At 45.0% G+C, this 14,363-nt stretch overlaps 1 protein-coding gene across 7 annotated transcripts in view; it reads right to left on the reverse strand.

Moving 5' to 3' along the window:
- LOC105493993 (LARGE xylosyl- and glucuronyltransferase 1) overlaps nucleotides 1-14,363 on the reverse strand; it is a 634,501-nt gene that overhangs the window by 128,712 nt on the left and 491,426 nt on the right. The window lies entirely within an intron of this gene.

Consider the following 14,363-nt stretch of genomic DNA (forward strand, 5'->3'; position numbering starts at 1 on the left):
CACTCATGGCAAGAGATGTCAAAAACTTTGCCATCAGGCAGTTTTCTCTAGCCAGCTCCTCAGCCCATTTGACATTTTTAGGCCACCGCAAAGGTACTGGAAAGAGCCTGGTCTCGGAGTCAGACCTGGATCTGAACCTGGTCTCGAACACTTTCTGGCTGTGTGACGCTGGGACAGTGAACTAACCTCTCTGTGTTTCTGTTCTTATCTTTGTAATGAGAGCAACAGTACAGTCCTTTTCCCCAAAGGTAGGTTTCTATTAGGGAATAGTCAACTCTGGGCAGGATGATATCTGTGGATCTTGTCCTCTAACAGAAGCTTTTTAACTTTAATCATACGAAGATTTTGAATGCACCTGTTGGTGATAATTCCCAAAGAAAGAGGAAATGGGGGAGCAAGTCAAAGTGGTGAGTAATGCTGCAGCGGCTCTCCTTCCCGGGCCCCACATTCCAGCGTCCTCTGGACTATCCTACCCTGAGTGCTGGAGGGAGCCATAAGGGCTAGTGACATGAAGCTGGTATATCTCTGAGAAACACATGATGATTAATAAAGGCTACCAAGGTTCTATTTTGTCCCAGTCATCTAAGCCACAGTTGGAACACTGAATTAGGAATCACACGAACATTTGGTGAGAGAACCAGAAATGAGGGATGGGTGGAGAAACGCCTCTTAGAATGCATGTCAAGCAAAGTAAAGCACATTAATAAACAGCTGATTGAAATGCATGGAGGTGGTCCTGTAAAGTTACTACTGAACAAAGAATGATGCAGGTAAATTAATTGTGCAATACTTCTTATTGCTACTGTTCAGAAGCTCATGGATATTCTCAGTCAGGTGCCGTCTTTGCTAGTGTGTTACAGAAGAAAATGCGAATTCTGTGTCATCATATCATAGCCCAGGAAGCTCTAGCCTAGCTCCCCAGTCTCAACTCAGGTTCCTCCTTCCAGCCTCCCACCTGTCAGTTCCAGAACAGGCCAAGCTGGAGCCCCGATCAGGGCTGCTAGATTCTCGTTCTCTGGCCAATTGTGTGGCTGGCTTCGGGACTCGCTTCAGATCTCGGTTAAACTGTCACCTCCTAAGAGAGGTCTGTCTCTGTTGTCATTCATTACACAATCCTAGTTAATTACTTTCGGGAGTAATCAACATGACTATGTGGAATTTCTTTCTTCCCTCTTCCTTTTGCTGCCGACTAACAGTGACATTTTGAATAAATGGTGTAACGTTCCTTATAAACGATGTAGTGGGCATTAAGTGAGAGCAAGTACGAGAAGCACTTAGCACAGGGCCTGGTGCAGAGTCAATGCTGAATGAAAAGTCGGTGATTTCAGTACAACACTGGGCCCTTACTATGTGTAAATTCCTTCCTTGTTCTCTGTGAAGATCGATAGTCCCCGTTTACTAATCTGTGGTTACGTTAACTCATTAAATGAAGTCCATTAAAAATCAGAGTCAGGAATCTTCGGAAAGATTAACAATTGCAATGGGAATGCACTGCCATTTCCCTTAACACATACATTTCCTCAGTCTTATCCAATCACTAGTATAGAGTCAATCCAAAGAACTTGGAAAACAGAAATAAACTGTGAAACTAGGCTGAATATGTGTTTGGTAGAAACAGGTATGGGATTCATTATAAGGGAATCTGACAATACATTCTTATCAGATCTCCAGACATAAAGCAAGTGAGTAGTGACTCCAATCTTCTCAAGTCCAATCCTAAGGCTTCCTCCATGACCACAGCTCTTCCGGCTCCGTGTACGGAGACTTGCCTGGCCACACCCGTTCCACAGCCTGGCGTACGCCCTCCACCTGCAGGTCCTCCCTTTCCTGTTCTGTTCAACAGTCTGTGCAGTCCCATCCCTTGAGATCCGGCCCATGAAGCTGTTCCTTAAACAATGATCCTTGCCAGATTTGCATCTTGAGACCTTGCAGGATTTCCTGCTTACTACCACACCGAGACAGAGTTCAAAGAAGCCTGTGTGAGGAAACATCCGTGTTTTGACTTGAATGCACACACCCTCCCTGTTTGTCTGCCCTTCCCTCTTTTGGATTGCAGGGCTATCTGGCACACTTTAAATCTCATTCAGTCTTCAAGACGATCCTGCGCAGTACGTTTTCCCATGACCTGCATCTGCAGGTGTGAACACTGGCACAGAGAAGTTGGCGTGCCCAGAGCTGTGTGATGGTGTGTGGAGGAGGAGAATCTGGGGCCTCATCCTGATGGTGACTCCACAAGTAAAACGTTTGACAAGTATATCAATTATTAAGAGGGCTGAATGCGAAAATGCATTTATTTATTTTTTGAGAAGGAGTTTCGCCCTCATCACCCAGGCTGGAGTGCAATGGCGGGATCTTGGCCCCCTGCAACCTCCACCTCCCAGGTTTAGGCGATTCTCCTACCTCAGCCTCCTAAGAAGCTGGGATTATAGGCACCTGCTACCAGGCCCAGCTAATTTTTATATTTTTAGCAGAGATGGGGTTTCACCATGTTGGCCAGGATGGTTTTGGTTTTGAACTCCTGACCTCAGGTGATCCACTCACCTCAGCCTCCCAAAGTGCTGGGATTACAGGTGTGAGCCACCAAGCCCAGCTGAAAATGCATATAATATATACTGTACGCTATGCCTTTACCATATGCCAGGGACCACTCTTTTATTACTTTTTTAAAGACCAGGTCTTACTATGTTGAGCAGGCTGGAGTGCAGTGGCCATTCACAGGCATGATCATCGCACACTACAGTTTTGAACTCCTGGGCTCAAGCAATTTTCCTGACTCAGCCTCCCAAGTAGTGGGAACTATAGGTGTGCACCACTGTGCCCAGTAGGACAACTCTGGCTGCTGGGGAATAAAGGATTGAATAAGAGTGAGAAGACTGCTCTTATAAAGTATCCAATGAATGTATTAGTCTCATTCCCTTTCCTTCTATTTCTTGTGCATAGCTTTCCAGTTGAGAGTAGAACTAGCCTCATGTAATTCTATCTTTCTTTTTGTGCCTATATAGGAAATTATATTTGTATATAATTAAGGCGGGTGAAGGTAACCAATATTTACTAGGCCTCAATACTAGTTCTAGATCACTGGGGTTTATGTTACCTTTACAGTGGCTTTATTCAATCTCAGCCTGTTAAGAACATGTTATTATTCCTATTGACTAGATGTAGAAAGCTAACTGGCACAGGCAAGATCCTAACCCAAGTCTGCTAGACTCCACAGACCACGCTCTTTCTGCTATGCTGTGGACCTTGATCAGCAAATTGTTTCTGAAAGGGCCAGTAAGTATGTATCTTTGGCTTTGGAAGCGAAAAGGACTCTCTTACAACTACTTAATTTCTGTTTTTGTAGCCTCAAAGCAGCTGTCAATCTAAATAACAAGCAGAGAGACACTCTATAAAAGAAAAATATATTTGGGAATTAAATATTGTAATGGGAATACGCATGTCATAGTAAAGTATGCGTGCATTCAGGGTGGTAAAGAAGATAAACTGTTTTTTTTTTTTTTTCTTTTGAGGCAGAGTCTTTCTCTGTCGCCCAGACTGGAGGGCAGTGGCACGATCTCAGCTCATTGCAACCTCTGCCTCCTGGGTTCAAGAGATTCTCCTGCCTCAGCCTCCTAAGTAGCTGGTATTACAGGCGTGCACCACCACGCCTAGCTAATTTTGTTTTGTATTTTTAACAGAGATTTTTGCCATGTTGGCCAGGATGGTTTCGATCTCCTGACCTCAGGTGATCCATCCGCCTCAGCCTCCCAAAGTGCTGGGATTACAGGCGTGAGACACCATGCCCAGCCAGAGATAAACATTTTTAAAGGAAAAAATAAGGAGGAGTACATAATTGTTTTGAGTAATTATCTTTGGCTACAAAGATCCATAATAAGGATGACGCCGGTCCAAGGTTGGAGACGCAGATGTCCTTGCACAAATGTTTTTGTGTAAGGTTGTGAGGTCTTTGTGCAAGGCGGTGGTTTTTGTAGAGTCTGTTTCGTTATCAGGCATGTAAGTGTGAGAATCGTGCCTTTGTGGCCTTCCCCTATTTATCAGGGTTTTCTCATATTAGTGATTCCATCTTGATCCTGACAACTTTCATACAGCCACAGACAAAATAAAAATGAATGCTGTGGCTGTGAGCCCATACAACTTTATTAGCGGACACTGCAATTAGAATTTCATATGATTTTCATGTGCCACAAAATAGACCTGTCTTCAGGTTTTCTCAACTATCTGAAAATGTAAAAACCCAGCTTGGGACACACAAAAATGGGCAAGGGGGTCAACTCCTGCTGTCAATAATTAAACATTCAATGAACAGATACTAAATAGACGTTGAAAAGGGTTAAAAAAGAAAACCATTGTTTCCTCCGTATATTCGCCCGGCCACTCCAACTTAATCCTGGGTTTGTTGACAAGGGCTGTGTTTTCTGTTTCTTTTGTTCCCTCCCTTGAGCCTTGCTAGAGGTGAGCCTGTTTGCATTGAGCTGGGTACGAAGTCTGTGCTTCATAAACGTTGGCTCAATAAGCAAAGCAGAACGATGCCTGCTGAGATGGGCTATTTCTCTTGGATAATTGTCTTCATGGAGATTCCCTTCACTTGGAGCAGTCCCACAGGGCTCTGCCGACCAATTCAGGGACCCTCTGTGCCATTCAGATTCAAATATGTCTGACCTGCTGTGGTGAAATGTCAAATATGCAGTAAAGGAGATGGCGGCAGGCAAGGGCTCAGGGGAACAAAGAGGGGCTATTGAAGCATAATGGTGGATGGCAGGGAACAGCTTACAGTGAGACAGAAGGAGGAGGAGGCTGGTCTCTTTCTCTATGTGATGTCACTGGCAGCCCCAGGGGAAAGTGTAGGATAACAGGTCAGGATCCAGGCAACAATAGGGATTTAAATAAGCCACTGGTGGTATATCACTGCCTGTCCCCTTTTCCCTGCTGTCTAAGGGTTTTCTCCATCAGGGCACTTCTGCATCCAAATGGCTTGTGTCTGTAGGTCTTCCTTGACAGCAGTCTGAGGCTAGGATACTTTGTTCCACTGAAGCATCCCCAGAGCCCAACATGGGGTCTGACATTATACACAGTTAATAATAATAATAATAATAATAATAATAATAATAATAAGTCCACTTGGGGAGGCCAAGGTGGGTGGATCACAAGGTCAGGAGATCGAGACCATCCTGGCTAACACAATGAAACCCCATCTCTACTAAAACTACAAAAAATTAGCCGGGTGTGGTAGCACACGCCTGTAGTCCCAGCTACTCAGGAGGCTGAGGCAGGAGAATCGCTTGAACCTGGGAGGCAGAGGTTGCAGTGAGCTGAGATCACACCACTGCACTCCAGCCTGGGTGACAGAGTGAGACTCCATCTAAAAGCAAAAACAAAAACAAAAACAGAAATCTTGGTTGAATGTTCAGAAATTCAAGCAGCTATGGAGTCTAGGAGTCCAGTCATGGTTAGAAAAATAGGGTATAGGTAACGAAGAGGGAAAGCAGGTTCAGAGTGGCTGCATTACAAATGGTGTCCTTATAATGCAGGCTTTGGAAGGAAACGAGGACATGCCTGTCCAGTATAAAGGGGTCACCTGCTTGGTTTTAGAAACTACTGAAGGAGGAGTCTCACTCTAGAGGTTCTAATTTAAGTGGTTTGAGATAAGCCCTGGATTGGAAGGCAGGCTTAAGCACTGGGCTCTGACATTTACTGGTTCTGCTAACTTGCGAAATCAACGAACCTTGCTGAGCCTCCATCAGCTTCCTCTGTAGAATGGGAATTACATGAGCTGGTGCACATGAAAGCACGAATCAAATCTAAGCAATTAGTACTGTGAACCTGAGAGGCCCCAAAGAAATCAAGTGCCTCTTCCCATCACAAATATGTCTTCAAGGAAACCATGTGCTGAATGATGGCCAGATTATTTTCCTTATGTCAGGAAGAGTTAGGATTCAGGGGAGTTAGGATCATATCCTTCCTTCTTTCCCTTCTACTGCACACGGAACCATACAGGTGCCTGGGTGCTTGGGTCATAACTCCTGTTAGCTCTTGCAATGCTAAAGACCTGAGTGAGTGACAGAGAAAACCCCTGACCTTGTATGGGTTAGCAGAGTGGGGCAGATACATTTTCAGGAATGGCCACCCCTGTGTAACTACTAAGCCAGGTCAATTCACTTAACCAGGTGTTGGAATGTTGGAGCCAGGCAGAGTTAGCCACAGCAAGGAAACGTCTTCGTTTCACTTGGCCACTGGTCAACGATCCATGGCTTCAGACGCCTGGACCTTTTAGTCAGAGATCATCTCCCTAAATTGAAAAAGCTCAAGTTGGGTTCCTATGAAGTAGCTCCTTGGCAAAATACTGATTCTTTGCAAATACACAGACTGTATGCCCAACACACAAAACAAACAAGCAAAACATGCATACATAAACACGCACACATCTGTTTAATTTAAAATTTTATCTCGATTGTAAACTGACACATTTGGCAAATTTAAATTTTGATCTATCAGAATTTAAAATATCCATAACATTTAATATAGCAGTACCACAATAGCTTAGGAGTTATTGTATACAAATACTTGAATAAGCAAACAAACATGGGTAATGAGAAGACTTATGTATGGTATTGTTTAGAATTGAGGGGAAAACCTAGGGACAGCTAAAATACCAACTCATAGAAAATGGAATAAATGAATTACAGTACCTCCAGCAAATGGCAAACTATGTAGTTCTTAATAAGAAAGAAGAAAATATACCATTGTATTAATGTAGAAGATACCCAATATTTTATTTTTAAGTAAACAAGTGTAGTCTATTCAAAAAGAATATGCATATATGGAGAGAAGCAGATAATTACATATGTGGAAGGCAAACTGTCAACAGTACTTAATTTCAGGGAATGTGAAAAATATATATTATTGGCTGGGCGCAGTGGTTCACACCTGTAATCCCAGCACTTTGGGAGGCTGAGGCGGGTGGATCACCTGAGGTCAGCAGTTCGAGGCTAGCCTGGCCAATATGGCGAAACCCCATCTCTACTAAAAGTATAAAAATTAGCCGGGTATGGTGGCATGCGCCTGTAGTCCCAGCTACTTGGGAGGCTGAGGCAAAAGAATTGCTTGAACTTGGGAGGTGGAGGTTGCAGTGAGTCTAGATCGTGCCACTGCACTCTATCCTGGGTGATGAGAGTGAGACTCCATCTCAAAAAACATTATGTATATATATTATTATTATATTTCAGCAGTATGCTGGTAAATGTTCAACAACTGACTCTTCAGAAAGAAAGAAAACCCCTGATGGTAGTGTTTTCCAATTTCCGGGCTATAATAGTCCCACCAGGGAAGAGTTCAAACTACCAATGCGATGCTACTGAACGGTTATGAAGAGATGTGCAGCAGGACCCCACTGCACGGCATTTCCACCATACAGACACAGCAGATGCAAACAACCTTAGAAGCACAGAGAGTAAAGTGATTCGGAAGTAACAGGTTTTAAGAGTTTTGAGGATTTGTTACCTTTGTTTTTCTTTTTTTTTTTTTTTTGAGACGGAGTCTTGCTCTGCCGCCCAGGCTGGAGTACAGTGGCCGGATCTCAGCTCACTGCAAGCTCCGCCTCCCGGGTTCACGCCATTCTCTTGCCTCAGCCTCCCGAGTAGCTGGGACTACAGGCGCCCGCCACCTCGCCCGGCTAGTTTTTTTTTTTTGTATATTTTAGTAGAGACGGGGTTTCACCATGTTAGCCAGGATGGTCTCGATCTCCTGACCTCGAGATCCGCCCGTCTCGGCCTCCCAAAGTGCTGGGATTACAGGCTTCAGCCACCACGCCCGGCCTTACCTTTGTTTTTCAAATGACATATTTCATTGTAAGTTTACATCGTTTGATTTTTATTTATTTATTTATTTTTGAGACAGAGTCTTGCTGTGTCGCCCAGGCTGGAGTGCAGTGATGTGATCTCAGCTCACTGCAACCTCTGCCTTCCTGGTTCAAGCGATTCTCCTGCCTCAGCCTCCTGAGTAGCTGGGACTACAGGCATGTGACCCCATGCTGGGGTAATTTTTGCATTTTTAGTAGAGATGGGGTTTTCCACGTTGGCCAGGCTGGTCTCGATCTCTTGGCCTCAAGTGATCTGCCCGCCTTGGCCTCCCAAAGTGCTGGGATTACAGGCGTGAGCCACTGTGCCCGGCCTTGATTTTTAATAGTGGCTATGTTTAACAATTGGATCCCATATTTTCTAAAAATTTAACAATAGGCTTTCACTAGCAGATGTGACCTAGGAACCCAGCACATCACTGCATTTCCAGACTATTTGTCCTTTATAACAAATGTCAATATGAGTTGTCAAAATTCTATTAATAATAGTCTATTAACAGACAATTAAAAATAGTATAAAAAAATCCCATTCTTCAGTGGTAATCTAGAATCAGAATCTATTGATTCACTAACAACTGGCAATGTCTATAGTGGAGTTTTAAAGCAACTGAACCACTCTTTCTGAAAGAGTGGGTGTAATTGCTTTCTTTACTTCTAGACTTTATAAGATCTCCAATATGCACATATGAATCTCCAAAGGGCAGACACAGAATGCAGGCGCGATCTCGGCTCACTGCAAGCTCCTCCTCCCAGGTTCAAGCGATTCTCCTGCCTCAGCCTCCTGAGTAGCTGGGACTACAGGCGTGTGCCACCTTGCCCAGCTAATTTTTTTTTTTTTTTTGTATTTTTATTAGAGACGGGGTTTCACCATGTTAGCCAGGATGGTCTTGATCTCCTGACGTTATGATCTGCCTGCCTCGGCCTCCCAAAGTGCTGGGATTATAGGTGTGAGCCACCGCGCCTGGCCTCTGTTCACAATTTCTAAACACACATTCACATCCCTTGCAATGACTTCTGGAATTAGTCTAGAAAACGCTAGTCCAGGGGTTATGATGCTAGTGCAGGGCTCATGATGAATTCTGGATCTCAATCATGGAAGAGGCTCAAGCCATACTAACTTTTTTTGCAGATATGCAAACACTTCTCTATTAGACTATAAACTTTTTGAAGGAAGGTTCTTGGTATTATCCATTAAAAAAAAAAAAACAGGCCGGGCGCGGTGGCTCAAGCCTGTAATCCCAGCACTTTGGGAGGCCGAGGCGGGCGGATCACAAGGTCAGGAGATCGAGACCACAGTGAAACCCCGTCTCTACTAAAAATACAAAAAATTAGCCGGGCACGGTGGCGGGCGCCTGTAGTCCCAGCTACTCAGGAGGCTGAGGCAGGAGAATGGCGGGAACCCGGGAGGCGGAGCTTGCAGTGAGCCGAGATCGCGCCACTGCACTCCAGCCTGGGCAACAGCGTGAGACTCCGTCTCAAAAAAAAAAAAAAAAAAAAAAAAAAAAAAACCAAACAAACAGTTTTCTACCCTATCCTTGCCCGTATTATAGGTATTCCGTAGCATGTAATGAATGAATAAATTATATTTAAATGTAGTTTCTCTGGATGCAATTATTACAGACAGAAATCACCCAATCACAGTATTCTTTCAGAACATGAAGAGATCTTACTTCCTGACAGCACAGACAATTAAGATGCAGAGAAATGAAGGGACTTACCCAGGGTCCCAGAATGCTGGATGTCAGAGGCGGAAGTAAGTTGAGCCTAGGTTGCGTATTTCTATTTATCCCACTAAGCTATTTGTTTAACAGTCCTTTGGCAAACTGTCCAATGTTTTCTCCTTTTGAATCTCTGCCACGAAATTTTCCATGGTATCTGACTTGACTGCCCATCACCTTCCATGGTTTGCTCCAACCTCAGAGGTCAGTCCTTAAGCATTCTGATTTTGTTGTCATGCAGTGAAGGATTCCTAGAGAAATTCTTCCTCCCTCCCTAAACAGCCAGGTCTCTCTCTGCCTGTCTCTGCCCTAATTTGGGGGCTGGATGAAACACGATACATTTTATTTTTAAATTGTTTTAAAAAGCACATTCTCTGACTAGTGTTACGCCCTTCAACTTGGGGAGGATGCACCTTGTGCTTGAGTCACCTTTGGGATCCCATGCAAATAAACCTATCTGCAAACATGCCATCTTCTTTCTACCGATCTGCCTTCCCTCACCTCATTCTCCAATCCTCTGCTATGTTTAGCCCTCCTTCCCCTTTTCTTTGCTGTTGTTTTTAAGATATTCATCCATCAGCTTAGGAACTGAAGACAGCTGAATCTCAATGAGCCTGTCAAAATCCTAGGTGTATTTTTGTTGTTGTTGTTTTCTAAGTCCTGCTCACAGCTGAATGCTGGGTGAATGACAGCTTTTTGCATCTAGGAGATGATGCCTGGGCAGAGTGGCTAGAAACGGACCCATCTCCGTGCACGACTGTGAAAGACGCGCCCGTAATTCCACCTGAACAGTTATGGGCAAGAGCTTTGTGCTAGGATCTGCCTGGTTATCCATCCGAAGTTGCGGTGGCTCAGTAGCTTCTGGAATTAAGTTGGGAACAGTCTAGTAAGAAGGGAAGGAGATAGATAAATGGGAGATGGTGGAAAGATCTTCTCTAATCTTTTGTGGCCGTGTAGGCTTTGTAAAAGCAGACTGGGAAAGAAAAGCAAACAAAGAGAACGGGGGAACCTGATTGGCCCTTGTAAGAGGAAAAGTCTAGTTTATAAGATAATTCAAGGAATTAACAAAACCCATGCATGCTATGGTGCCTGGTGTGATGCCTGATGGAATGAGTGAATGAATGAATGAATGTGTAGTGAAGAGGCCGTGTTTGATGTCTGCGGTTGAATCTGAATTACCTGAAAAGAGTTATTCAGTTGGGCTGTGGTTAGGAGGATAAATACGAATCACAACCAACTTCCTAAAGCACTTTGGTTTACCAGGCACACAAGGCTGCACGACCACAAGGGAGCCTCTGAGTGGGTTCCGAGGTCCCCAGGTCGCAGATGAGAAGCCCAAGCCTCCCTGAGCTCGGGGAAGCTTTCTAAAAAAGGCACAGAATTTAAAAGCAACAAAGCCAGGTCCTGAAGGTAGAGCTTCCAACACAAACATCTCGTATGCTTTTTCTGGGGATTTTCAAAGTAAAACACAGCGAGGAAGCTGATATTCGAACTAAATAGTCACTTTTTTTTCCTAATGTGATACAAAAAGCTAACCTTTTCAGATAGTAAAGAGATACAGGAAACGCTGCTAGGTAGCTGGATTACACCTGGGGAAAGTAAAATACTCGTTCTTTCTGACCGAAGGGCTTGGGAGACCTTAGCAAACCCCAGTCAGTCACATAACCTCCTTTTTCCAGTGGGTAAATCTCATTTCCTGATAGAGCAAGTAGCAGAAAAATGCAAGAGGAGAAAGACTAAGATTTACTAAGTACTTATTTTGTACCCTCAATCAGGCAAGGCTCATTAAACAAGTTACAACATTAATTGCTAATCCTCACATACTAGGTTTGTTATGTCTTTTTTTTTTTTTTTTTTTTTTGAGACAAAGTCTCAGTCTGTCGCCCAGTTAGAGTGCAGTGGCGTGATCTTGGCTCACTGCAACCTCTGCCTCCTGGGTTCAAGCAATTCTCTGCCTCAGCCTCCCGAGTAGCCGGGATTACAGGCACCCGCCACCATGCCCAGCTAACTTTTTGTATTTTTAGTAGAGATGGGGTTTCACCATCTTGGCCAGGCTGGTCTTGAACTCCTGACCTCGTGATCCACCCACCTCGTTACCTCCCAAAGTGCTGGGATTACAGGCGTGAGTCACCGCGCCCAGTCTTGTCCTATCTTAAAAACGGAAAGAACTGAGGTTCAAGGAGTGAAGCAACTTGGCCAAGCGCATACGAAGACGAAATGTACTGCAGCTGTAACCCAGATCTGCCTGGGTTCTTAACATCAAGCTGAAGGCATACGACAGGAGGCTCTGCTGGAGATATCCTTTTTGGAGGCTTCAGATGTGCTGGGATTTAGGGTGGCAGGTTCTCTCCAGTGGTGTCCTCAGTTTCCATGAGAATCTACATGTCTGGATGACTCATTCACTGTGTGGCACAATCCTTGGTTTTAAAGTGACACATCCCCATCGTGAAAGCCAATGCATTTTGATGTTGCCTAAGTGCTTTCATCATAATCACTCAGTGTCACTGGCTTATTTAAATGAACACATCACTTCAACAGGGCTTTCCCCTTTCTGCTCTGCCCTTTCAGTACCAGCGAGGAGGGAAGTAACTCACTGCCTTGGCATATCAATGGGGAACTGGAGGTGGTTTATGTGCTCCTGTGTCTCCTGATGCTACATTCTATAGCAAATAGGGACGGGCAGGAGGAGACATGCCATTTTGGTCGTAATAAATTCCCCAGTGTGCTACATTCTTCTTTTCCCTGCAAACCGGGATTGATGACCAGTGGCTTTTGTTTTACACAGGTAACCATGATCTTGATGCAGCATCCCTGAGGCATTGCAGTATATTTCTATGTGACATTTTCTATTATAAATTTTGGAAGACAGAAACGAAATGTATACACCAGGGTTTTCCTGAGACTTCCTTTATCCCACCCAGAAACATGGGTGTCTCCACCTCCATGAAAGTTTGGAGGGAACGTGTCTGAAAATCCAGGCACAAAAGATCAACATGGGGTGACCGGTCGCTTGCCAGAGGAAAGCACGTGGAGCCCCCGTCCCTGGCCTGCTGTGGGTTCATGGAGGGTCCAGTCTCCAAGGCTCTGAGAAAACAGCGTCTGGGAGAGCTTGCTGGGACAGGAAACGGAGTGCCATGTTTGATAATCAGAGCAGGCCCTTGGATATTTCTGCCCCAGAAACATCCTAGAGGCTTCCTGTAGGGCAGAATCCCAGTCTCCTGCACAGAACCGGTCAATCAGACTCTTGAAGGGCAGAGCCTGGGAATCTCCATTGTTGGAAAGTGTTTAATCTTGAAGCCATTGAAGTTCAAGCAAGACAGGTTGGTAGTGAACACCACAGCCTCCTTGATTTTTCAGCGTTGCAGCCTTCAATGCTCCAACCTTCAGTTTCCTCTGGCATAGAATACAGATAAGCACGGCACCTGCCTCATGGGGTGAGTGTGAGGATCAAAGGAGACTGACACCCATAAAGCACCTAACATGGTGCCTGGCTAATACTCAGCTGATATATAGAGGCACTGGCTTACCCATTATTGAAAAAGTGAAATACCTCCTGATCTGCTAAGAGAACCACTGCTCTGATGCCCTCAGCTGCCTTTCCCCAACCCGGCCCCTCTCAGGAACTCCTCAGACTTCCCCACCATCCAGCAACTAAAGGGTTAATGCCCAACACAGCATGGGAGACTCCAGGGTGGGGCTCTGGGGCCTGTGAAGGGCCGGTGGTTGGCATTCTTCAACTGCAACCTCTGTTACCTGGTAGGCGTTACAGGAAAAAAAAAATTACATAGCACAAGGCATATCTAATACTCAGACAGATGTTAGCTAAGGAATATCTCCGTCTCTCAGGATGGCCTTCAATAGAGGTCTCCCTGGCTGCCTGCCACCTCTGGACATTGATGCTGGACTTTCTTTCCTTGTCCTCCTCCAGCTTTGACCCCCATTCTGACCCCATCTATGAACTCTCACCTCTGCAAGCTTGACTCATGTCCCTTCTCCTTTGTTCTCTGGGGCCCTGTGTTTGCATTAGACTCTTCTGGAGTCTGACCATCAGCTCTCAGAGTTTTGATCTCTTTTTGGCTGATCCCACTACAGACTGGCCTCAGCCTCCAGGGCAGGCTTCACCTATCACTTTTAGGTGGTACTGTCCCCAGAGCCAGATACCTGTCCCAACCCACCTCATTTGCTGGTCTCAGATGCCAAGTTCCAGCGCTTCTTGGTCTCACCCACCCTACTGTTCCCCGAGTTCCACATTCTAGTCTCATAAAGATCAGGAGTCTGCATCCTTTGAGAATGGGATACCACAGCAGTGGCAATGAGGATGAAGGAGAGAGGCAGAAGGATCCAGAAGCATTTCAAAGACAGACACTGATGGGAATTGAGCCTCAGAAGGAAGAAGCTGCTCTAGTTTCACTGCTTATATACTCCATGAGGTCATGGACTGTGTCTGCCACAGGGCTTCGTACACAGTAAGCATTGAAGAGATAGCTGGTGAACAAGAAGGGCTGATGGATGAATGAAGGACACCAATAACAGAGAAAGAAACTAAAAAGGAGACGCAAGTTTGTGGCTAGTAACAAGGTAGAATAATGGATTTTATTTTAGACATACGGTTAGAGATCTGTAGTCCTCAAAAGAGCTGATTAGCAAATATTTCTGCATTTTCTCCTGCCAGGCACATGTGGTCCTCAAAAGTGCTGATTAGCAAATATTTCTGCCTTTTCTCCTGCCAGGCACATGGTAGACTGCCCTTGCCCACACTCTACGAAGGGAGGCATGGCCACACAACATGCTTA

The sequence above is a fragment of the Macaca nemestrina genome, chromosome 15 (genome assembly GCF_043159975.1).
Source record: "Macaca nemestrina isolate mMacNem1 chromosome 15, mMacNem.hap1, whole genome shotgun sequence".
NCBI lineage: Eukaryota > Metazoa > Chordata > Mammalia > Primates > Cercopithecidae > Macaca > Macaca nemestrina.